The 25,356-nt window shown below is 47.3% G+C and overlaps 1 long non-coding RNA gene across 1 annotated transcript; it reads right to left on the reverse strand.

Moving 5' to 3' along the window:
• Window positions 1-19,311: 19,311 nt before the first annotated feature.
• Window positions 19,312-23,960, reverse strand: LOC143942021 (uncharacterized). The gene is made up of 3 exons (XR_013264636.1): window positions 23,651-23,960; window positions 20,921-21,022; window positions 19,312-19,886 (listed from the first exon to the last, which is right to left on the reverse strand). It is a non-coding gene; the product is annotated as an uncharacterized LOC143942021 (long non-coding RNA).
• Between the last annotated feature and the right edge of the window lie 1,396 nt (window positions 23,961-25,356).

Consider the following 25,356-nt stretch of genomic DNA (forward strand, 5'->3'; position numbering starts at 1 on the left):
GTGGTCAACAGGAACAGGAAACAGAAGAACACAGGTGAGCTGAGGAGACAAACCAGCAAAGACACAGAGCACATTGATGCCTTTTATAGGCCTATCAGGCCAATCATTTAAGGCCCATAGCCGCGTGCACAGGTGTGCACATGCGCATACGACATTGTATTGTATCACGCATATGTGTACGTCGTTGTGCAGCTCTTCCACGCAGGCGCACGGGGAAGTGCAGATGTTGAAGTCTGGTGATTCTCTGACAGTGCCCCCCCCCCCCCCAAGGGGCAGCCTCCAGATGCCCAATCTGGCTGGTAGCTCTGGGTGTCTCCGGTGAAAATCCCGTATCAGACGAGGAGCATGGATGTTACTGGAGGGTTCCCAAGAACTGTCTTCAGGGGTATTACCCTTTCCATTTTACCAGGTATTGGGTCTGTCTTCCCCTTCTTCGACAGTCCGCTATGGCTTCAACCTCAAATTCTTCCTCACCTTCGACTTTGACGGGTGGAGGTGGTGCCACTTGTCTTCCGGTGAAAGAACTTGGAATCACTGGTATTAATAGGGAAGCATGGAACACCGGGTGAATTTTGTATGAACTAGGTAGCGCCAGTTCAAAAGCTTCTGGGTTTACCACCCTTTTGATCTCGAAGGGGCCAATGAACTTGGGACCGAGCTTCCGTGACGGGTATGGCAATCTCAGGTTGGCAGAAGATAACCAAACCTTATCCCAATCTTGAAACTCGGGTAACTCCTTCTTCCTCTATTGTAGTACACCTCATAGTCTCTTTGAGCCTTCTTCATGGCCTCCTGAATCTGTAGGAAATTGTCCTGAATTGACTTTACACGTTCTTGGACTGCAGGAGCAGAGACTTCAGGGATGGAATCTGGCAGGAAAGAGGGGTGGTAGCCATAGTTCGCCCAAAATGGAGTTTGGTTGGTAGCGGAATGTACAGAGTTATTATAGGCAAATTCTGTGCAGGGCAGGAGAGAAGACCAATCGTCTTGGGAGCAGGAGCAAAAGCAACGAAGGTATTGCTCTAACGTTTGATTCGTCCTTTCTGTTTGCCCGTTGCTTTGCGGATGGTATGCGGAAGATAGAGAGGTCTTGATCTCCAGTACCTTGCAGAGATTCTTCCAAAATTTGGAGGTGAACTGAATTCCCCTATCAGACACGATTTTGGAGGGGACACCATGTAGCCTCACGGCTTCCTTGATGAAAATACTTGCTGTAGCCGCAGCAGAGGGAGTGCCACACATGGGTAGGAAGTGTGCCATCTTCGAGAGGCGATCTACTACTACTAGGATTGTGGTAAACTTGTCTGAAGATGGCAGATCCACAATAAAATCCATAGAGATCTCTCTCCAGGGACGTTCGGGAACAGGTAAGGATCTCAAAAGTCCCCATGCTTTGGTGTTAGCCCCCTTATTTCGTTGGCAGATAATATAAGACTGGACATAGTTCCTGCAATCCTTCCTCCAACCCAGCCACCAGAAGGAACGATAGATCAGATCAGCAGTCTTCTGGACCCCAAAATGTCCTGCCATCTTATGATCGTGAAAGGTCTGCAAAATCTGGAGCCTTACAGAGGGAGGAATGAATATCTTGCTGTGTGCCCATAGTAAACCATGTTTCTTTTCTAGGGAGGATGCTGTAGTTTCAGAAATTTGATCAGTGGCTTGTTTAATGGCTGTTTCTAGGTCTGGCTGGATGATTTGGAGGAAGTTGTGTGGAGACAGAATAGTTGCAGGTTCAGATGGTTCTTCGGCTTCTGGAAACATTCGGGAGAGTGCGTCCGCTTTTCCATTTTTGGAACCGGGGCGGTAGGTGATGTGGAAATTGAACCTGGAGAAAAAGAGGGCCCAGCGTGCTTGTCTGGGTCTGAGGCGTTTGGCAGCTCTGAGGTACTCCAGGTTCCAGTGGTCTGTGAAGATCATGATGGGTTGAGACGCACCCTCCAATAGATACCTCCACTCTTCCAGGGCGAATTTTATTGTGAGAAGTTCTCGGTCCCCGACATCGTAATTCCTCTCTGGAGGACTGAGTTTCCGGGAGGCGAAGATGACTGGGTGAAGGATAGCCTTCGGGCCACTCTTTTGGGAAAGAATCGCCCCTGCTGCGGATTCAGAGGCGTCTACCTCCAATACATAAGAAAGATTTGGGTCGGGATGCCGGAGGATAGGGGCTGATGTGAAAAGTCTCTTTAGTTCATCAAAAGCTTCCTGGGCTTGCTGAGACCATTGGAATTTAACTTGCTGACGGGTTAGTTGAGTAATAGGGGAAATGATCGTGGAGAATCCTTGAATAAACCTGCGATAAAAGTTGGTGAAGCCAACAAATCACTGAACGGATCTCTTGTCTGTGGGTGCTGGCCATTCTTGAATAGCTTTGACCTTTTGTGGGTCCATTGAGATTCCCCCTGTGGTGATGATGAACCCAAGGAATTGGATAGTGTCTCTTTCAAACTCACATTTCTCTCCTTTTAGGTAGAGTCTGTGCTCTCTGAGTTTGAGGAGGACCTTCCTGACGTGTGTTCGGTGTGTTTCTAGTGAGTTGGAGAAAATCAAAATATCGTCAAGATACACAATTACAAAGTTGTCTAGATACTCACGGAATATATCGTTGACGAGGTGTTGGAATGTGGCCGGGGCATTGCAGAGCCCGAAGGGCATCACTAGGTATTCAAAGTGCCTGAATCTAGACCTGAAAGCCGTTTTCCACTCATCTCCTTCGCGGATTCAGACTAAATTATATGCTCACCACAGGTCTAGCTTAGTGAACATCTTAGCAGTTCTTAGGCGTTGGAAGAGTTCAGGGATGAGGGGAAGCGGGTACTGGATCTTAATAGTAATTTTATTAAGTTCCCTGTAGTCCACACAGGGCCTGAGTGAACCATCCTTTTTCTCAACGAAAAAGATGCCTGCGCCAGCTGGAGAAGAGGACGGTCGGATAAATCCCTTTTCTAGGTTTTCATCAATGTAAGAGTGCAGAGCTTCCAATTCGGTTTCCGATAATGGGAAGATCCGCTCGAATGGTATTTCGGAACTGGGTAGCAGATCAATCGGGCAGTCATAGGGCCGACGGGGCGGCAGAGTATCAGCTTTCTTCTTGTCAAAAATGTCCAAAAAGTCATGATAAGCTGAAGGGACATGCGGGAGATTATCAGGACTAGTCTGTATTGTCAAGCAAGAGGTGGACTTGTGGGAGGTTGGCAGGAGACAGTGCTGTGAACAGTAGGGAGAAGAAAAGCGTACTTCCTTCTTGTTCCATTTAATCAGTGGGTCGTGGGCTTGTAACCAAGGAAACCCGAGGATGATCGGAAACATCGGAGAATGGATAATGTCGAAGCGAAGAAATTCGCGATGGCCAGAATCAGTGGATGTCAAGATTGGTTCCGTTTATTGGGTCACGGGACCAGAGCAGGGTAGGGAGCCGTCAGCCAGGTGGATTTGAAGATGTTGTTTCTTAGTGCAGAGAGGGATGTGCAGTTTCCGAGCTAAAGTTAAGTCCATAAAACAACTGCAGGCTCCAGAGTCAATGATGGCTCCCAGCCGAACCTCCTCTTCCGCCACCTCTAATGAAATCGGGAGGACAAGGTGAGATTGGGTGAAACCCGAAATTTGAGAATTCACCGCAGCATGAGGTCGGCACTTACTGGGCCTTACAGGACAGCTGCGCAGGAAATGACCCGATTCACCACAGTACAGACAAAGATTGGCTTGACGCCGACGGAGTCTCTCATCAGGGGTGAGCGGAGCCCAGACTAGGCCCAGCTGCATGGGTTCACTGTCAGCAGAGGAGGAAGGGACTGGAGCAGGTATAGGCAAGGGGGGTACCCGTGGGTAGCATCCACGTGGGTTTAGATGACTGAAAGCGCTCAGAGCGACGCTCCTGTAGACGTCGGTCAAGCTTGGTAGCCAACTGGACCAAGTCTTCTAAAGATGCAGGGGTATCTACCCGGGCCAGTTCATCCTTTAGGGTCTCAGAGAGGCCCAAGCGAAATTGATATTTAAGGGCAGCCTCGTTCCAGTCAGTGTCCCCAGACCATTTGCGAAACTCTACAATATAGTCCTCTACTGGTCTTTTTCCCTGGGTTAGGGAGTGCAGGATGGCTTCGGCCGTGGCAGTGCATTGAGGGTCATCGTACAGTTGTGACATGGCTACAAAAAAGGTCTCTACGGAATCGAGACAGGAGCTCTTCTGCTCCAGGAGGTTATGGGCCCAGGACTGTGGTTCATCTGAAAGCAGGGAGATGATGAACCCCACCTTCACTGATTCAGAATGGAAAGTCCTGGGCTGCAGGGCCAGGTACAGGAGGCATGCGTTTTTGAACGCCCTAAACTTCTTTCGGTTGCCCGAAAAACACTCAGGAGTAGGGACCCTGGGTTCTGGAAGGGTCATGACTACTGCAGGTGTAGCACCACCTTGAGTCTGCGAAGCGGAAGAGCTGCTGGCTGTAGAAGGTGAAGGATCTGATGGATTGGGAGAGATCGCCAGGTGCTGTAGACGGCCTTCAATCTGAAAGTAGCCATCCTGGAGTCGCTGCACTGCCTGAGTGAGGGCTGCAACCTGCTGGCAGAGAGCCTCAAGAGGTGAGCCAGCTCTGTCGGCTTCTGACATGGCTGGTTTGTACTGTCAGGTACTCACCAAAGCCGAAGTGCTGAGAGCGGCTTCCTTTGCAGCTGGGTGCACAGTACCCCTGAGGATGGAACAGTGGGTACAGGGCACGGAGAGGCATGGGTTGCCAGCAGGTGACTAGTACGCAGAAGGTCTTCTGAAGGAAGAGATGCCCATGCAGATGGTCTTGGAACTGGTAGAAGTAAATGCCTGCCAGGGGTTCTAACACCTGGAGTGAAGGCCGAGGGTCAAACACAGGTATCAGTCCGTGAGACAAAGGATATTCCAGAGGCAGGCCGAGGGTCAAACACAGGTAACAGTCCGTGAGCCAGCAAGGCTTAAGTGCAGAAAACAGAGGATACCCCAGAGGCAGGCCGAGGGTCAAACACAGGTATCAGTCCGGGAGTCAGCAAGGCTAAGAGCAGGAAGTCCGTGAAACAAGCCAGGGGTCAGATCAGGAGAGAATCAGAGTAGTCTTCAAGCAATCCGGGTCACAACAGGAAGTGGTCAACAGGAACAGGAAACAGAGGAACACAGGTGAGCTGAGGAGACAAACCAGCAAAGACACAGAGCACATTGATGCCTTTTATAGGCCTGTCAGGCCAATCAGGTAAGGCCCATAGCCGTGTGCACATGCGCGTACGACATTGTATCGTATCACGCATATTTGTACGTCGTTGTTCAGCTCTTCCCCGCAGGCGCACGGGGAAGTGCCGACGTTGAAGTCTGGTGATTCTCTACTTGGCGCAACATCATCTTTCATATTTTATAAAAGAAAATTGGGCTAACTTTACTTTTTTTTTTCATTGATGAAAGTGTATTTCTTTCCAAAATAATTGCCTTTGAAAGACCACTGCACACATACAGAGTGACATAAAATATTGCAACAACTTCCATTTTATTCTCTCGGGCAGTGATTCTCAACCAGGGTTCCTCCAGAGGTTGCTAGGGGTTCCTTCAGTATTGGGCAATTTCTGCCTCTCAGATGAGTTCCCACTGACACCATTCATCTTTTTAGCCATCTGTAAGGGGTAATTCTTCCCAATGACCACAAGTGTAAGGACCATTCTTCCCACTGACCATCACACTATTGTATCACGAGTTGCAGATCTCTAATTTCTAGCAGGGGTTCCACTAGCCCGGAGAACTATTTCAAGGGTTCCTCTGTGTTGTAAAGGTTGAGAAAGGCTGCTCTAGGGTCTCTGCTAAAAAATATATATATATGCACACTAGTAGAATTTTGTTGGAAATTTTTGGTTTAACCGCTTGAAGACCGGCTACCGACGTTTGACAGTGGCACAATGGCTCTCCTGCGCAAATCGCTGTAAGTTTAAGGAGGCTTGCAAGGGCTCAGTTGCAAGTTGCAGGAACATGCCCACGGATCGGGAGGACTCTATGTCCTCCGGCAGCCTGTGATTTCCTTGTACACAGGCAGAATAGGGAAATGCCTATGTTAACAAGGCATTTCCTCGTTCTGACAGGAGACCTGACAGAGATCTATTGTTCCCAGTGGTCGGGAACAGTGATCGCTGTCATGTCCCAGTAAGCCCACCCCCTCCACAGTTATGCCTCATACACACGATCAAACAATCCGGTGGGAAAGTCCGGCGGACTGAGGTCCGTGTGTGGGCTCCGGTGGACTTTTTTTACCCAAAAGTCCGGTGGACTAAAAGTATTTTTGCACTCCAATCTGTCCGCCGGACTCGCATTTCAGTGGACAGTACGGCCATGTGTATGCCAGTCCAGATACCTTATTAAAGGGGGCTCCCGGATTCCAATAAGCCCCCCGCCCGCAGACCTCGACAACCAACGGCCAGGGTTGTCGGGAAGAGGCCCTTGTCCTCATCAACACGGGGACAAGGTGCTTTGGGGTGGGGGGGCCGCGTGGCCTGGTACGGCTCAGAAGGGGGATTGCTCGGATAAGGGTCTGATATGGACCTAGGGGGACCCCCACGCCGATTTTTCAGCGTAGGGATTCCCCTTTATGTCCATACCAGGTGACTACCTGGAGATCCGCTCAAAATGAGCGGACTTTCCTCCGCGTGTGTGGGCGAGTCCGGTCATTTCAAAAGTACGGCGGATAGTCCGGCGGACTTAGTACGCTGTATTAGTCCGTCGCAAAAGTGTGGGCAGGTAGCTCGTTCGGAAAGTCTGGCTGACAGTCCGGCGGAAAGTCCGCCAGAGTAAGTCCGCCGGATAGTCTGCTACATGTGTACGCGGCATTAGAAATACTCATAGGAAACACATTTAACCACTTGATCGGCCCCTGGTGTTAACTCCTTCCTTGCCAGTGACATTTACACAGTAATTTATTTATAGCTCTGATTGCAGTATAAATGTCAATGGTCCCAAAAAAAAAAGTGTCAAAAGTGTCTGGTCTAGCAGCCGCAATGTCGCAGTCATGATAAAAATCGCAGATCACCGCCATTACTACCAAAAGAATAATAATCAAAATACCATAAATCTATTCCCTATTTTGCAGACACTATAATTTTTGCGAAACCAATCAATATATGGCTATTGTGATTTTTTTTTTCTTCCCAAAAATATGTAGAAGAATATATATCAGCCTAAACTGATAAAGAAATTTGTTTTAAAAAAAATAAATGTGGGATATTTAAAAAGTAAAAAATATTTTTTTTTTCAAAATTGTCACTTTTTTTGGTTATAGCGCAAAAATTTTAAATCGCAGGGGTGATCAAATACCATTAAAAGAAAGCTCTATTTGTGGAAAAAAAAAAGGATGTCAATTTTGTTTGGGTACATTGTCGCATGACCATGCAATTGTCAGTTAGAGCGACACAGTGCCGAATCGCAAAAAAATGATCTGGTCATTAACAGGATAAAACCTTCCAGGGCTGAAGTGGTTAAAGAGGAAGTAAACCCTGATGGGTTTTACTTATTTTTTGTTCCCTGCAAAGTAAAAGCATAATGTGCTAGTATGCATCGCATACTAGCACATTATGTGACACCTGCAAACGAAGCCCGCGCTGTCCCCCCTGGAGGTCGTATGCATGTTCACCCCTCTTCCTTCTGGGCTGCAGACTCTGGCTTACCCCCACGCAGTAGCCAACAGTCACGGAACTCACTAGTGAAGAAATGGCACGGAGGGCCGTTTCTTCACAGTGCATGCGCCGATGACATCTTCGGCACAGTAAAAATATAGGCTTACTTGTAGGTATTGTAAATATCTCCTAAACATTTAGGAGATATTTACTGTACCTATAGGTAAGCCTTATTATAGGCTTACCTATAGGTAAAACTTGAAAATGGAGGTTTATAATCTCTAAGAATGTGCATTCAATTTTCTGATTGTTAGTGGATTCAAATTAGCATTCGTTTTTCAAAGGAGCAGAATGAAAAATCTTTCTCAAAGCAATGATTTTTTTTTACAATGTATGTGGTAGTCATTTGGGAAAAGTCCATTCATTCCAAAATCTAATGTTAGAAGCAAACAAAATTTTGAAGTACCTTTGAAGGACATTTGTTAGGTCATCATGGAATGTACGGAGAATATTCATACGAAGGTTCATTCAGAAATCTACTAATGTGTGGCCAGCTTTACTGACCAAAACTCACCTCTGACTTTTTAAGTTAAAACCCGGTTGTTACTCCAGCTACTCAGAGTCTAGGAAGAATTTGAGATTCATTATACAGCAAGCCGTCTACGACTGTTCTCTCTGACAGACAACGGTTTAAAAATTAATGGCAACGCTGAATCCCAGAACAGCCAGTAAAGTACATCCAGTTCTTCTGATACGAAATCCTTCTTTTTTTTTAAACTCCATTAAAAACAACACCCAAAGACAAATGCGACCGTGTTAACATAATAGGGAAGATACTCACTAGTAAATTGTACCAAGAGTCTCATTTACATTAATAGAAATTAGCATTATTGGCTATTATAAAATGAAAGTGTATGCTGTGACTATAGATCTCCTTTAACTGCTTCCTGCCCACTGTATAGTGAAATGACAGCACTCTTGTTCTGGGAGGATGTCATATGACGTCCTTCCATGCTTGGCATGCAGTGTGGCGATCGGTGGTGCACTATATACCTCGGACACAGCGAGTCACCGATCACAGTAAAGAGCCCATGGCATAGGCTCTGTTCCATGTGATCAGCTATGTCCAATCATAGCTGTAAACCGGAAATGACCGTTATCAGCATTCCTCTCCTCGCGCTGAGTGCGAACATCTGTACTGACAATCAGGGCACTAATCATCAGTGTTCTGATTATCAGCACAGCCCCAACAGTGTCCACCAGTGCTGCCAATCAGTGCCCATCAGTGAAGCCTGTCAGTGTCTATCAGTGCCTCCACATCAGTGCCACCTATCAATACCAATCATTTCCGCCTATCAGTATCCATAAGTGCTGTCTATTGCCGCATACACATGATCGGACATTCCGACAACAAAAGTTTGATGGGAGCTTGTTCTCGGAAATTCCAACCATGTGTTGGCTATATTGGACATTTTTTGTTGGAATTTCCGACAATAAAAATTTTGAGAGCTGGTTCTCAAATTTTCCGACAACAAAATCTGTTGTCGTAAATTCCGAATGTGTGTACACAATTCCGAGGCACAAAATTCCATGCATGGTCTGAATCAAGTACAAGACGGAAGCGCTAGGTCTGGTAAAACTAGCGTTCGTAATGGAGATAACACATTTGTCACGCTGCAAATTTTGAAATCTTTCAATGCAGCGCATTCTCTTCTTCTTTATAATGCTAGAATTATGAAGTTGTTTTGCTGCTGATATTCACATAGAGTTCTGACAAATTGGTTTCTTTATTATTTCCTGTGATCTCATGAATTATATATTTTTTGCCAGATATCCAGAATGATGTTTATAATTTTTTTTTATAGTGATCTCCTTTTTTTTTTAAATCAAGATCTCCTGTTTTTTTAACCTCAAAGAGATTGGTTGGTGTTGGTGCCCCTTGTTAATTTGACATTGTATTTTTGAAATGTACCTGCCTACTCACAAACTGTCCTTTTTGAAGCAAAACACATAGCCAAGGATTTAAAATAAAAATAAAAAAATGTATTAGGGGTCATAACAAAATAAAAAGGAAGGCAATGCTGTATAAACTGGTAAAATTAGCGAAGCCTTTGTACCCCAGGGCAGACAACTATTTGATAGGAAAAATTGGGAGCCTGAGGAGTCCATTTAATAGGGAGCACAATCCAGTCCAGGACTCCTAGATATCAGGAACAGCAGCAAGTGACATATATGTCTCCAGGCTGTGGGCTTATAACAGCCTGCATCTTTTGCCAGACCAGACCGAACCCAGACCATCACTCTCTTGTCTTCCTTCCACGCTTGCTTCCAGGCTGTGGCTCTGGTGTTGGAGTTGTGGCAGGAGGTGGAGGAGGAGGATGGTCCAACTCACACAGGTGGGTTTTGCTTGTGAGTTCGCCCCTCAACCCCTCATTTAGGGCCATATATATCAATTCCTCACAAAAGAGGCGTGGTCCACCTCAATTTCCTGCATTTTATTGGCAGCCATGCAGGCATAGGCCTCAAGAAGACTGGGGGGGGGGGGTTCTGAGGGCTGCAGAAGCCTGCCGAATTAACCCAAGTGCTGACTCCTCCATGCTCCTCCCCTTCCTGGGCCTTTTTTATTGAAGGCGGAGGGGAGGGACCTGGGATTTGGTCAGGCTACTGGGCCTGGTCAACTCCTGGCTGCCACTTACCCCCACCACCTCCTGGCTGCCACTTTCTCCGCCACCGCCTAGCTGCCACTTTCCCTGCTACCGCCTTTCTGCCACTTTCTACAGCCTCCTCCTGGCTGAGGATTTCCTGTGTATGAAAAAGGGGCATAGTTTTAGTTTATTGTTTATTGTTCAACAATCACACACAATTTTGAGAAATATGTTGAACAGTGCTATACCTGACTCAAGCTGGGCTCCTCCACATCTTCTTCCTGGGTGAAAGGCCCAGGTTGGACGTTGGAAGCCTCAGCTGGAGTAGAAGGAAGAGCGGAAGGAAGGGTTGAGAGTGATGGCCTGATTTCAGTCTGGTCTGACAGAAACCGCAGTCTGTCATAGTACCAACAACCTGGGGACATAAACATCATCTGCTACTGCTCCTGATCTTTGGGAATCCTGGACTTTCTTGCACTCCCTATTATATGAGCTCCTCATGCCACCAATTTTGCACTTCAAATAGTTGATGTCTGCCGTGGGGATCTGCGGCTTCACAAATTCCAGCAATTTATTCAGTGCTGCCTTCCTCTTTAGTTGATTTGTATAAAAGGGGTGTTTTGTCTGCCACAGACAGGGCAGCTCTCTGTACAAATCAATGAATTGGGGGAGGAAATCATGATCATTGAATCAATCCATTTTATCTGCAGGACACAACACAAGACAAACCCTAATATCAGGCTAAACTTGCATAATCTTGTACCGATATAGGTCTCAATCTATAAGTAGTATAGGCCACTGATGCCCTAAGAACGCTCAGTGCTTCCGCTACTCCGTCCTCCGCTCACAGATCGTATGTACGAAGCACGCGTGTTACGCTTTATATACACTGCGCATGCATGAAACTCCGCCCACTGACCTTCTTTATAATATATTCCCACCCCTTCTCTTTCGGCGCAGTGGGAGTGCACATGGCGGAGAAAGAACAAGTGAATGAAGACAGCAGCACCGACAAAAACCCAGAGGCATGAATGTTCCAATCCCGGGGGAGATTTAAGCCCTCTTATATGTTCTTTGTTGAGATGGTGGACATCTTGAAGAGGGCCGACTATGACGGGAAGCATGGACCTTACCCAAACCCAAATGTCAGAAAGGCCAAGATCATGACTACAGTTGTGAAAAGTCTGCAGAAGAATTTTGTGGTACGGCTATTCAAGGATCAACTTGGGAAATGATGGTCAGACCTCAAATTGAGGGAGCAGGATCAGTACAGAAGAATCAAGAGTGCTGCAAAAAGTATTTCTCATGTGTTTCTATTATTCTTATTATGTTTGTGCTGCTCCATGTGCTTTTCTTTACTGTTGTGCAGCTTAAAATACAAGTTTCAGGTTTGTGGGCACAGTAAATCATTCGTAGTAAACATCGTTCATTTGCCCACTAATACAATGTTTTTGGCAGATGCAGGTTAACTACATTTCTTCATGCCTATTTGGATTAAAAGACATTTAGGACATTGTTGTCTAGAGGGGTTTGTAACTAGAAAACTTAATTCAGTGTAAGGTGAGGACACTCAGCAGCTGTTTACACATCTGGACACAGGAGCACTAGTTAGTGTTGGACACCAGAACAAACTTTTTAGGGTGTCTCACACAGGTGCTCTAGTGGATACAAGAGGTGTCTCCATATGTAAAACTTTACCCAAAAAGGTAAGTATTCCAGCTTTAATAAAGTGAAAAAAACATGTCTTCAGCTTGGAACTCTGCCAAAACAGACAATTGTACAACACTTCCAAGCAATGTTTCATATTCCTATTTCTTGCCTCAAATATCTGTGTGCTAAATATACCCTTTTTTTTATCCACATAGGGGAGAAAATAATCTGGACCTCAGAGGACACCAGGGACCCAAAACCTCCTAAAGAAGGGGAAATCCAAAAACCAAAACCTCGGGATGTGGAGGAAGGAGAGGTTTATGAAGTGGGTGAAATAGTGATCACAACAGGTGAGTGTCTGAGACCACTGCTTCAGGTAATTGATGTATGCCAGAATATTTCTAATACATGATTTTTATTTTATTTTAGGTGATATGGATGTTGTAGAAGAAGAATCTCATTTCAAAAGTCCACACATCCTCATCGGGGAGATCATGGTGTGAAATCGGGATTTACAGAGCAACAAGGAAGACATCAATGATGTGGAAAAAAAAAGATTAATAACATCATTGATGTTTAGGCAGAATATAAAACACACCAATTTTTATTTTATTTTTTATTATAACTTTTCTAAAAAATTTTGAAAGAAATGTTTTGAAGATGCACACAATGTGTCAACATGTGCTATCTGCCATCACGGATATCAAAGTAAGCGTTTTGTGGCTGCAATCCCTTCCTCGCAACTAAAGTGGCTGAGATGAAGGGGTTGCACTCCTGAAACACATCCATTGATCCCCCATGATGGGAGCTAGCACATGTTGACATTAGGCATGGGATCAGGAGGGAAACCCCCATTTTGACTCCCAATTTGTGTGCATCTTCAAAATTTGTAGTGCAAAGTGGATTTTTCTTAACTAAATAACACCCACAAATCCAATTACGTTTTTAGTTGTAAAATGACAATATGTGGAAAATGACAAGGGGTATGAATACTTCTTCAAGGCACTGTAGGCATTTAGCAGTACCTTGTTGACCTGGACTACTGATTCCCCCTCTTCAAGTATGAGTATTGTTTTATAGGGGACTGGAAGAGGCTAATATCAAGAATGATCCAGGTTAATTAATTACATTTAAAAAAAATGCATTTCATCTTTAAATACAACATATTTGAATTCATTATTTTAATATATCCCTGCATTTAACTTTTAAGTAGACAAAGATGAATTCTTTCCAGGAAAATGTCTTGAATTTTTGCAATTGTAGGTTTGTAAATAGGTTAGTAATGTTTTTTATTTGAATTCTTTCAAAAAGTGAACATTGTCATTCAAAATTTGTTTCTGAAAAATATGCACAACTAAATTTCAGAAGGAACTCCGTTTCTCATTGTTCTGATATTGTTAACAATTGTTAATGCCATTTCCAATGTCCCATTTTTAATGAAACTCATGATTAATAATTAGGCCTCACACCAGCAGCTACTTAAAAATCCTTTTATCTTAATAAGGCTCCCTATTTTCTTACAATTTCAAATATCTAATTGACTTTAATGGTGAAGGCACAGTTGCTGATAATTGCTGTAATATATCTCTCCCAGGTAGGAAAGTACTTAGCATCAATTCACCAATTGAACAAATAATTAATTAATCTGAAATTTGCCCATATCCTAGTTACCGTGTCACATACAAGTGGCAAATATAATTACTTTGTGATATTTTCTGTTGAGATGGTGATGTCATTATGTATAATCAGCTAATCAAGTCTCAACTGCTGTTTCATTTGTAATATGACCCTATAGAATTGTTTCATTAAAAGCATGACTTGCTTCCTGCATATCAATTACAATTACTATCTCAGGCTAAACCTAAATAGAGCTGTTCGGTTCTGAAAATGGTTTCCTGGCGAGAAATGCTTTCAGCTTTTTGTTCGTTATTGTAGCTCTTTATTCTTCTACAAGCTTACTGGAGATGCCTCATCTCTGACGGAAGTGTTATAGAGAATGGGAAGAAAGGATTCTTTACACTCCTGCATGTGGCGTCACTCTTAACCCTTGTACACACGGTCGGACATTTCGACAACAAAATCCATCGGATTTTGTCCGAAACTGGTGTTGCATACACACGGTTGGACAAAATTGACGGAAAATCCGATCTTCGTAACATGATGACGTAATTTAGTTATGACGGGACTACGTTCAGGCTAATAGCCAATAGCTTTGGTCTAGGAATTTGATCTGAGCATGCGTGGTACTTTGTCCGATCGGAATTCCCTACATCATGTCGGAAAATTGTCGGAAAATTTTGCTCTCAAACTTTGTTGGTCGGACATTCCGACGGAAAAAGTCAGATGAAGCCCACACACAGTCGGATTATCTGGCAACACGGTCCAATCGGACATTTTCCATCGGAATGTCCAACCGTGTGTACAAGGGCAAAGTTTTATGTTGTGTGTGTGCGATAGCACTGGACTGATAGAGCTGAGGCTTGGTTCTGATGACTATATAGTAAAGTGCGTCTTTCTTCAAAGAGATAATCCATGATGAAGGTTAATGTACACTATATTATTAAAAGTATTGGGGCACCTGCCTTTACATACACATGGACTTTAACCACTTTAGCCCCAGAAGGTTTTACCCCCTTAATGACCAGGACATTTTTTGCGATAAGGCTCTGCGTCGCTTAAACTGACAACTGCGCAGACATGCAACGCTGTACCCAAACAACCTTTGATGTCCTTTATTTTCCCACAAATAGAGCTTTCTTTTGGTGGCATTTGATCACATTTGCGTTTTTTTTCGCACTAAGCACACAAAAAGGAGCGACAATTTGGAAAAAAACAATATTTTTTACTTTCTGCTATAATACATGTCCAAAAAAAAAATGTATTCATCTGTTTAGGCCAGTATGTATTCTGCTACATATTTTTGGTAAAAAAAAAATCACAATAAGCGATTACAAATTAGGGGATATGCTTATGGATTTTTTTTTTTTTTTTTTTATATGTTTTTACTGGTCAAATGCAGAAATGTAGAAATCAGATGAAAGGTTTAGCACTGGAAAACACTTATTGATGGATAAAAAGTGCATTTTATATACAACTATATAGATCAGACCAAAATGAGGGACAAATGAGAAGGAATGAGGGACAGAGGGACATTGCTCCAAATCAGAGACTGTCCCTCCAAATCAGGGACAGTTGGGAGCGATGTTATTGGTAATGGCAGCTTTCTTTGATTTTTTGCGGAAGTGCGACATTGTGGTGGATAAATCTGACCCCAAGTGACACTTTTTGGGGACCAGCGACATTATTACTTTGATTAGTGATATAAAAATGCACTGATCAATGTATAAATGACACTGGCAGGGAAGGGATTAACACTAGGGGGTGATAAAGGGGTTAACTGTGTTCCCTGGGTGTGTTCTAACTGTGTGGGGGGCTGGGCTTCCTGGGACAACAAAGATTGCTGTTCCTGATCACTAGAAAGAGCAGATCTCAGAGTTGTGCCCTGACAGAATGGGGATCCGCCTTGTTTACATAGTTTATGGGTGGGCGGTGGACATCAAGTCTGCGGGTACCTCAGTTTAACATGCATGAGCCAATGTATGGGTACATCAGTTTGCACAGGTGAGCTGACCTGCAGCAGTATATATATCGTGGCTGGTCAGAAAGGGATTACTTGCATCCCAGTCGAGTTGGCCCACCCTTTGCAGCTACAACAGCTTCAACTCTTCTGGGAAGGCTGTTCACAAGATTTAGGCGTGTGTCTATGGGAATGTTTGACCATTCTTCCAAACTCGCTTATCCATGTCTTTACGGACCTTGTTTTGGGCACTGATGTGCAAGGCCTTCTCATCCACATCAGTATGAAGAAAACAGGATAGTGGCCATAGCACACATGTAAATAAAAGCATGTATCCATTTATTGCACAATATAAGTAAATACGCACATTCAAGTAAACGCAGTTCTGCTAGAGTTTGGAACAGAGGAGAGCTGAGTGCAGCAAAGCTGGTGAACTGGCAAGCCGTTGTCATGCAAAAGATGCTGGACCTGCCAAAGGGATGTGAAGACAGCGGCATCTACAGGCTTCTAAAACCGAGACAGCAGGCATGGGAAAGTGAAGGGGAGTATACAACGCATTTCAGAGCCCCTGCCTCCTTTATCAAGTACGCCTAATAGCGAAGCAAGGTTTTTTTAAACTGTTGACTACACGCTAATATGGCAGGAGGAAAATGAGAGTGACTGACAGGTTTGAAATGACCAATGAGCTTACAGGGGCGGGATAGATGCATGACAGTCCCATATATAATTAAAATTCAACAAACAGTATAGGCAATGATACGAGAAAACTGAATGAAGATTAATAAAACAGATGTTTATAAAACAAAACTGACCGAGGGATCGAACTGGTTCAAATGATAATAGATATTTTACTGGTGTGGTGGCAATAAAAGACAATTGGAAACATCTTTGTTAATCTTTGGCATTTGATACACTTATGGTATAGTATTATTAAAACTGTCAAGATGAAACCTAATGGAGAGTAGGGATGGGCAGGTTTCCGTCACTGGGGAAGCCCGGGTTTCCCCTTGCATCAGAGGGGGCGGGGTCAGGTGATGGGTGGCCCGTCCTCCTCAGCTAAGACCTGAAAGGCTGCCGCCATTCCCGCGGTGTCTCCGGTGGAAACCGGATTCGCCCGCTGGACATTATCGGGAGAGATCATCCATCGCTGTACCCCGGAGAAGAGATCACCCATTGCTGGACCCCGGAGAGATGATCACCCATCGCAGGATACCAAGAGTGGATCACCACCGCTGGAATCTTTTTTTTATTTTTAATAAAGAACTTTTCCCAACGGTGTCTGTGTCTTTTTTAAAAAAAATTTACAATTTCTTTGTGAAATGGTAGGGATACAATGTACCCGTTACCATTTCAAACAGGGGGGCCGGGATCTGGGGGTCCCATTGTTAAAGGGGGCTTCCAGATTCTGATAAGCCCCACGCCCACAGACCCCCACAACCACTGGCCATGGTTGTGAGGATGAGGCTCTTGTCCCCATCAACATGGGGACATGGTGCTGTGAGGGGTCTGGTATGGATTTTTGGGGGGAACTCCACGCCATTGTTTTTTTAATTTGGCGTGGAGTTCCCCTTAAAATCCATACCAGACCCTTCAGGTCTGGTATGGATATTGGGGGGGAAACCCACAATTTTTTTTTATTTGATGCGGGGTTCCCCTTAATATCCATACCAGACCTGAAGGGCCTGGTAATTGAATTTGGGGGGAACCCCACGCATTTTTAAAAAAAAATTTATTAATGACTTTCAATGACTGTTTTCTGTATTATGGGAGCCGATCATTCATTATAGCTGTGAGTACTTTTAAATTACTTTTTTTCCTGCAGAAATGACACTTTGTGCAGGGACAGTTCTAAGCATGGGAAACATGTGCCCCTTCACAGGCATACTATACACACCCTGCAGGTACGAAATTTAAAGAAACATTACACTTTTATTGTTTCACTTTAAGCATTATTAAAATCACTGCTCCTGAAAAAAATGCAGTTTTTAAAAGTTTTTTTGCATTGATACATGTCCACTGGGGCAGGAGCCGGGTCCCCAAACCATTTTTAGGACAATAACTTGCATATTAGCCTTTAAAATTAGCACTTTTGATTTCGAACATTCGAGTCCCATAGACTTTAATAGGGTTCTAAAGTTCACACAAATTTTATGTCTGTTCGCAGGTTCGGGGGGTGTTCAGCTCATCCCTAGTGTGCTATTCTATGCTATTTTGCTTCAATTGTCAGCGTAGAATATTAGTTTAGTGTCAGTCTAGGGATAGTGTAGTTGGGAGGACCATCATTCAGCTTTGTATAGCGTTCAGCTAGAGTAGGTACAGCTCAGATAGATTCACTGTAGTGTAGTGAGACCGTATCATTCATATATACGTTACTGTAGAGTAGGGACAGCTCATATAGTTTCAGTGTAGTGTAGTGAGACCGTATCAGTAATCTTGACATGACTAGGGGATGTGCTCATTTGTGAGGCTCTTCTATAACCACTTATACTCTAAATTACTTATCTAACAAATGACCAAACGACACATTGTCCTCTTTGGAGTCGAATGGCCATAGCAGCCCATTTTTCTTTATTACAAACATGAAAAAATACAAAAATACTCTGAAACATAACTTAAATGCATATAAATACATTTTCAACAAAAAACATTATAAACCAAATATATATACATCCAGCATTAACCCATTTTTTGATCTAGAGGTCTTTGAAGGTAAATTAGAATTTTAACCCACCAGTTGTATCGGTAAACCATAAACAGGCCCCCCGCCGTGTAATTACGCAAGCTCAGGGACAAACCAGCAACTTCCTTCCAGATACAACCTCCTCCATTCCATTATTAACCTTTTAAGGGAGAAAAAAGGACACCCATACCTCCATCTGTGCCCAACCCCCTTTAACCTCCATTATTTTTTTCCAGCACCACCTTCAAAGACCCCATAGACCTAACGCTGCTACGACAACAAATTCCCCCTAACCTACCCAAATAACAAAAACTGAAGCAAACCGCCACCCTGAAACATGGAAAAAACACACACCGCATACCACCACACCGTGACCACTAAAAATCACAAGTAGGGAGGGAGGGTGGGAAAAAACTCTCCTCCTGCTTCCTATTCCCCCGGCGCGCACTGAAACTCTGCGCGCCGACTCCGCCCCCTTTCCTTGTCATCCCCCCGCTCGAGGGCCCGCCTCCTCCACACTTCCTATTTCGCCCAGCCGAGCCTCACCGCCCCCACCCTCGTCATGTCGGCCCTCCCCTTATCCTAATGTCCGGGCCATTTCTTGACTAGGGGATGTGCTCATTTGTGAGGCTCTTCTATAACCACTTATACTCTAAATTACTTATCTAACAAATGACCAGACGACACATTGTCCTCTTTGGAGTCGAATGGCCATAGCAGCCCATTTTTCTTTATTACAAACATGAAAAAATACAAAAATACTCTGAAACATAACTTAAATGCATATAAATACATTTTCAACAAAAAACATTATAAACCAAATATATATACATCCAGCATTAACCCATTTTTTGATCTAGAGGTCTTTGAAGGTAAATTAGAATTTTAACCCACCAGTTGTATCGGTAAACCATAAACAGGCCCCCCGCCGTGTAATTACGCAAGCTCAGGGACAAACCAGCAACTTCCTTCCAGATACAACCTCCTCCATTCCATTATTAACCTTTTAAGGGAGAAAAAAGGACACCCATACCTCCATCTGTGCCCAACCCCCTTTAACCTCCATTATTTTTTTCCAGCACCACCTTCAAAGACCCCATAGACCTAACGCCAAAGCAAGCGCATGTGACACCTTACATGCATGACGCCCACCACATCCTAACTGCCCGTTGCACACCATCTTGCACCCCCAGTTGCCAAATGTCAAGTCCGATGGCATTCAGATGCACTCCATCAGAACGCAAAAAACGCCAAGTCTCCTCCTCCAAATCCCGATGACGCACCGCCAGCCCTCCATTCCGGACAAAAAACTTGGCCACCGCCTTGTTTACCTTCACCCTGGCCCTATTCAAGCCCGCTACAGAGCGCGCCAAACGCCAAGCCGTCCTGGCCACAATATCGGACCAGATAAAAATCGTATCAGGGAAAGAGGCTTGCAACCGTAGCAGATCAAATTTAATATCCCTGATTAATTCCCGGGCACACCGCAAACCCAGATCATTACCACCCACGTGTAACAAAACCACATTAGGAGGACGATCCAAGCGAGCGTACCTGTGTATTTCCGGCAACACCCTAGACCACAGCATCCCCGGGATACCCAACCAGCGAACAGTGCCTTCCTCCCTAGACAGACCCAACAACCTCCCATCCCTCCGGACCTCAGCCCTCCTGGCACCCCAATAAACATATGAGTGTCCAAGGATCCACACCAGACAGGCCTCCGAGTCTGAAAGAAAAGAAAAAACACAAAGGAATAGAGTGGCAGGGTGGGATGAGAGGAGAGCAAGGTTGCACAACGCTTCCTTAAAGAACAGAACGAACCAACCCGGCCTACCCCTGAAAGAAAGAACTGCACCCCCCAATCCGACCGAGCCCCAGCATCACCCCGTACCTACAATAAATGAGGGCGGACGTACAACCTAAATCGCGCCGATTCCCAACGCCCAATGCTCTGAACAGCTTGGTCATCCAATCCCCACCGGACCGCCTCAGTGGCAGCCCCAATGCGGAAAGAGTGAGAAGAATAGTTGTTAACTGACAACCCCGCGGCCACCAAACACTTTTTAAATACCGCCTGAAATTGAAACCTAGACAAGGCCGTGCCATCCTCATGTCGGAAGAAGACCCCCTCCCCCTGGGGCCGGATACAGTAAAATTCCCCCACCGATGCCACCGGACACACAGGGGAACCCGGAATCGACCGCAATTCCACCCACACACCCTTGCCCAACCTATCTGTCTTGGACCTGCGCAAGAACACACCCAACGCTCCACCCCGCACGAACACTTCACTCACGTCTAAACCCCCATCACCTCTCTTATTCCTACTCACAATCTCCCCAACCCGAAACGCCCCAAAAAAGGCCAAAACAAAAACCGCCCGGAACAACACCCTCTCAAAACGTGAAACGCAAACACGTTGCAACTGTTTTACCACCTCGCCCAAAAGCTGGAATGAAACCGGTCGCCTGGTATCAGCCGCCGAGCGACCAGCGCGGTAACCACGCATAGCGCGCCGAACCATAAAAACCTTAGTAGCATCCCTCTGGCCCGCCAACTGAAACATAAAAGCCAGCCCGGCCAGCTTTTGCGACATATATGACGCCGACACTCCACTTTCAAAATTCCGGCCAATAAAATAAAGCAGCAAATGAACCCTACCCTCCTCGCTACTGCAATCTCCCACCTCCTGTACCAACGCGCCCCATTCACTCCAGACCTTACTGTACGCTGACCAGGTAGCTGCCGATACGGACTTACGAATCAACAGCTGTGCTGTGGTAAGGCGATGCTCCATAACCTCTCGGGGCACTGAAGCCCGTGCGCCTCCGCTGCCGGTGCCAACTGACGGAATCTGTCCCACTGGAAACGAGACAACGCATCAGCCACTGAATTTTCTACTCCAGGAACATGCACAGCAGTCACAAAACAATTAAGACACAAACACTTAAGAACCAGATAGCGCAACAAACGCACCACAGGAGGAGAAGAGGCAGTGTTATTATTGATGGCGTGCACCACCCCCAGATTATCACAATGAAAGCGAACGCGCCGATTCCGGAAGTCGCCCTCCCACAATTCGACTGCCAGTACAATGGGGAACAATTCCAGTGCAGCCAGATTGTGAACCAAACCCGCTTCCCTCCAAGACACCGGCCATTCCCCAGCGCTCCACCGACCCTGAAAGAAAGCCCCAAAACCACCTGAACCAGCCGCGTCCGTGAACAATTCTATATCAAAGTTAGAAACCACCCTATCCAACCAAAGCGAGCGGCCGTTATAACTGGCCAAGAAGGAATCCCACACCAACAAATCAGCCTTGAGTTCCTGGCCCAAGCGGATGAAATGATGAGGAGCCCGCACGCCAGCTGTGGCCGCCGCCAAGCGCCGGCAGAAAACACGCCCCATCGGCATAATGCGGCAGGCGAAATTCAACTTGCCCAAGAGCGATTGCAGGGCCCGAAGCTGAATCTTCTTTGCCCGCAACGCCCCGGCCACCTCCCGCTGCAGATCCTCCAACTTGTCCATCGGCAAACGGCACTCCATCGCCATGGTGTCTATGACAATCCCCAAAAAACGCAGCTCCGTGGTCGGACCTTCCGTTTTATCCGGGGCCAACGGGACCCCAAAAACCTCAAACAACTGCTGAATCGTAGCCAAGAGAGACGCACAAACGCGGCTATCAGCAGGCCCGATACACAGAAAGTCATCCAAATAATGGATGACGGAAGATAAACCAGAAACATCCCGCACCGCCCATTCCAAAAAAGAACTAAACTGCTCAAACAACGAACAAGAAATTGCGCACCCCATGGGCAAACACCGATCAACGTAAAACATGCCCTGCCACCGGCAACCCAACAAGTGGCAGCAATCCAGGTGAACCGGCAAGAGGCGGAAGGCCGCCTCCACATCCGTTTTCGCCAACAATGCCCCCTTGCCAAAACGCTGCACCCAGTCAACCGCCGTATCAAAAGAAGTGTACGACACTGTGCAGAGGCTGGGATCAATGGAGTCATTAACCGACCCCCCCCGCGGATGGGACAAATGATGAATGAGCCGAAATTTGTTCGGCTCCTTCTTCGGAACCACGCCCAACGGGGAGACCACCAAATTAGCCATGGGCGGATCCCCAAACGGACCAGCCATGCGCCCCAAAGCAACTTCCTTGAGCAACTTGTCTGTGACAACACCTGCATGCTCCCTAGCCGACTTCAAGTTGTTCGCAACCGGCGGAACCACCTGAAGCTGACTATTCAACCGAAAACCCTCCGCAAACCCCAACTCCAGCAACTTGGCTGCAACTTGATCAGGATAGCGCCTTAGAAAAGGCACCATCCTTCCTACCCTCACCGGCGTCTCCCCCTTTTCCAGCGTCCCCCCCTTTTCCCCGTCCCTGCTTGAAGCACCGGGACTGGGAATGGGAACCTCCGCACGCGGAACACTCGTGCCGGAATCGACACTTGGCCCCGAATTTGCAAGTGCCGGCATTGAATTGCCAACAGAAACCCATGCGGTTTCCGGCCGGTTGTCCGACAGCTGCCGGGCTCCCGGCCCCTCCCTGAAAGGGAGGCAAGGAGCCCCTCGGGGAGGACATCAGCTTCATCCAAAGACTAATGTCCTTGTGATCCCACCGCAAGGACGGGCGGACCGCCTTCTTCTGCCTAAATTGCTCATCATAGCGCAACCAAGCAGTCCCCCCGTAAACCCTCTGCGCCTCCCCGATGGAATCGAGGTAGCAAAAAAGTGGCGAGCAGTTTTCCGGCGCCTTCTCTCCAATAACGCTAGCCAGAATTGCAAACGCCTGCAACCAGTTTGCAAACGTGCGCGGGATCAGCCGGTACCGCCGCTTCTCTTCCTCCTCCTTCTTGCTCTCATCCGGCTTAACTTTGTCCAAGTTAAACTTTTCCAGAGGCAGCAAGGAAAAAATCTCCACATATTCCCCCTTCCAAATGCGGTCTCTCACCTCAGTCTTCAAGTGAGCGCCCAAAGGCCCCTCAAAACAGACGTAGACCTCACATTTTGCTGCGTCAGCTAGACGCAGGCCATCCCCTCCTGCTACTCCCTTAGCGGCTACCACCGCCTCACCAACCGCAGCCGGCGCAGCAACCACCGCCGTCGCAGCCGCAGGAACAACCCCCCCAACGGCCAGCCCAGGAGCAGCTGCCAGCGGACCGATCGCCGGCCCATCCGCAGCGGCCACCACCACAGGGGGAACCCCTGACGGCAAACCCCGAACCCCAGACTGCGCACCCAAGGCCCACGCAGCCAACGGAGACGCCTCCGCCGCCGGCCGTGAACCAGCCTCACAGCGCGCCAAAACCTCCCGCAAACCCGCCAACAAGGTGTGAACAACCCCCACATCTGGAGAACCCGCCCCAGGGCCGACCCCGAAGACGCCAGACGCCCCAGCGCCCCCCACCCCTCCCGAAGGACCCCCCTCAGGAAGGACAGAAAAAGAAGAAGAAGACAGAGTAGAAGGTCTCTTACCTGGCTGCCGCTGCCCAAGGGGACATCCAGCCGTAGGTCCCGTGCCTCGTGCCGTCCTCGGTACCTCATCCTCCTCCGGCTCGACCAGCTCCCCCTCCGACAAGCCGTCTTGGGAACTCCCAGCCTCCGATCGTGCCGCCACACCAGGCCGTGGGTCAGGATTCCTCGCCGGCGTAGAGCGCCCTGCAGCACCGTCCGTACTGCGCGCCGTGGAGGTCTGCAACCCCCGCTCAGCGTTCTCACCACGACGAGCCCTGGGCCGGGCCGGGGAAGCCCGCCTAGCCACAGATCCAGACCGCAATGTGGACCGGTCCCCCCGATGGAGCCGCGATGTCCCAGCCGTCCTGCTCCGCCCCCGTCCATCAGGATTACAGGCCCTGGCCGTTCCAAGCGACTGGCCAGCACCCGCCGAGGCCTCTCTCCCACGCCGAGCCCCCCTCGCTGCAGGCAAGAGGCCCGCAGAGGTAGCCGCCATCTGACCCCCCTCCCGCGCCTGAGCAACTCGGCCCCCGGGATCGCCACCCCCCCGCGCACGCCGCGAACTAGCACTCCCCCCAACCGCCACCGGCCTACGCTTAGCCGGCGGGGTAGCGGTGTCCCTATCCGGGTTCCCCCCAGCCCTGTCAGCGGCCAGCTCGGGGCTGTAACGCTCCGGAGGCCGGGATCTGCGGGCCCCGATGCGGCCGGGAGGATGAGGGGGGGGAGAGGGGAAGGGGGGCCGCCGAGCACCACGCACGAGGCCTGGCCGGGGCCCCGCAGCAAGCCTGCCACAGAGTCCTCCAACCAGCCAACACCCAGGGTCACCGCCTCCTCCCGCAGCCTCGACAATACCGCATCCACCTCCATCATGCACAGCAAACACCGCCGGTCCGCCGGGCTCGCTACGCTAACGCAGGGGAGAGCTGAACAGAGAAAAAACTCTCCTCCTGCTTCCTATTCCCCCGGCGCACACTGAAACTCTGCGCGCCGACTCCGCCCCCTTTCCTCGTCATCCCCCCGCTCGAGGGCCCGCCTCCTCCACACTTCCTATTTCGCCCAGCCGAGCCTCACCGCCCCCACCCTCGTCATGTCGGCCCTCCCCTTATCCTAATGTCCGGGCCATTTCTTTAGTGTATAGCTAGAGTAGGGACAGTTCAGATAGCGTTGTGATGGTTAGATATTAGCTATTTAAATTGCAATACTGCCAGTTTAACAACATTGTTTTGTGTGTGTTTCTGACAGTTTAACGCCATATAGTTCTGTACCTTTGGCGCATTATATTGCAGTATATTATATTGTACAGGCAGTCCCCAGGTTACAAACATCCAACTTACAAACTACTCCTATTTACAAACGGAGGGGGACAACAGGAAGCGAGAGGAAATCTAGCCTTGGGAAGGGAAATTCACTCCTGTAAGAGTTATCATGGGAAAAAGGTGTCTCAACTGAAGTGTCATCACCGATCCTTGTTTCCACAAAAACACAAAATTTTCAAAATCCAATTGTCATAGGGACAGAAAGTGAGGTGAAATCTTCTGAACAGGGGCACAGACAGCAAAACAAATGATACAGGTGTAAACCGCTTGATTTGTGACATGCCCACCAGGTGGAACTCAAGTTTGGAAATGCTGCAGCAGCTATACATGCAGCAGAGGGCCATAAATGAGTACCTGTGCCAGTACGGCACAACGATAGGCTTGGGGCCTCAGCTTTTTTTCCCCACGCCA

Source organism: Lithobates pipiens, unplaced genomic scaffold (genome assembly GCF_037356315.1).
Source record: "Lithobates pipiens isolate NorthernLeopardFrog02 unplaced genomic scaffold, aLitPip1_a1.2 Scaffold_30, whole genome shotgun sequence".
In the NCBI taxonomy this organism is placed as follows: Eukaryota; Metazoa; Chordata; class Amphibia; order Anura; family Ranidae; genus Lithobates; species Lithobates pipiens.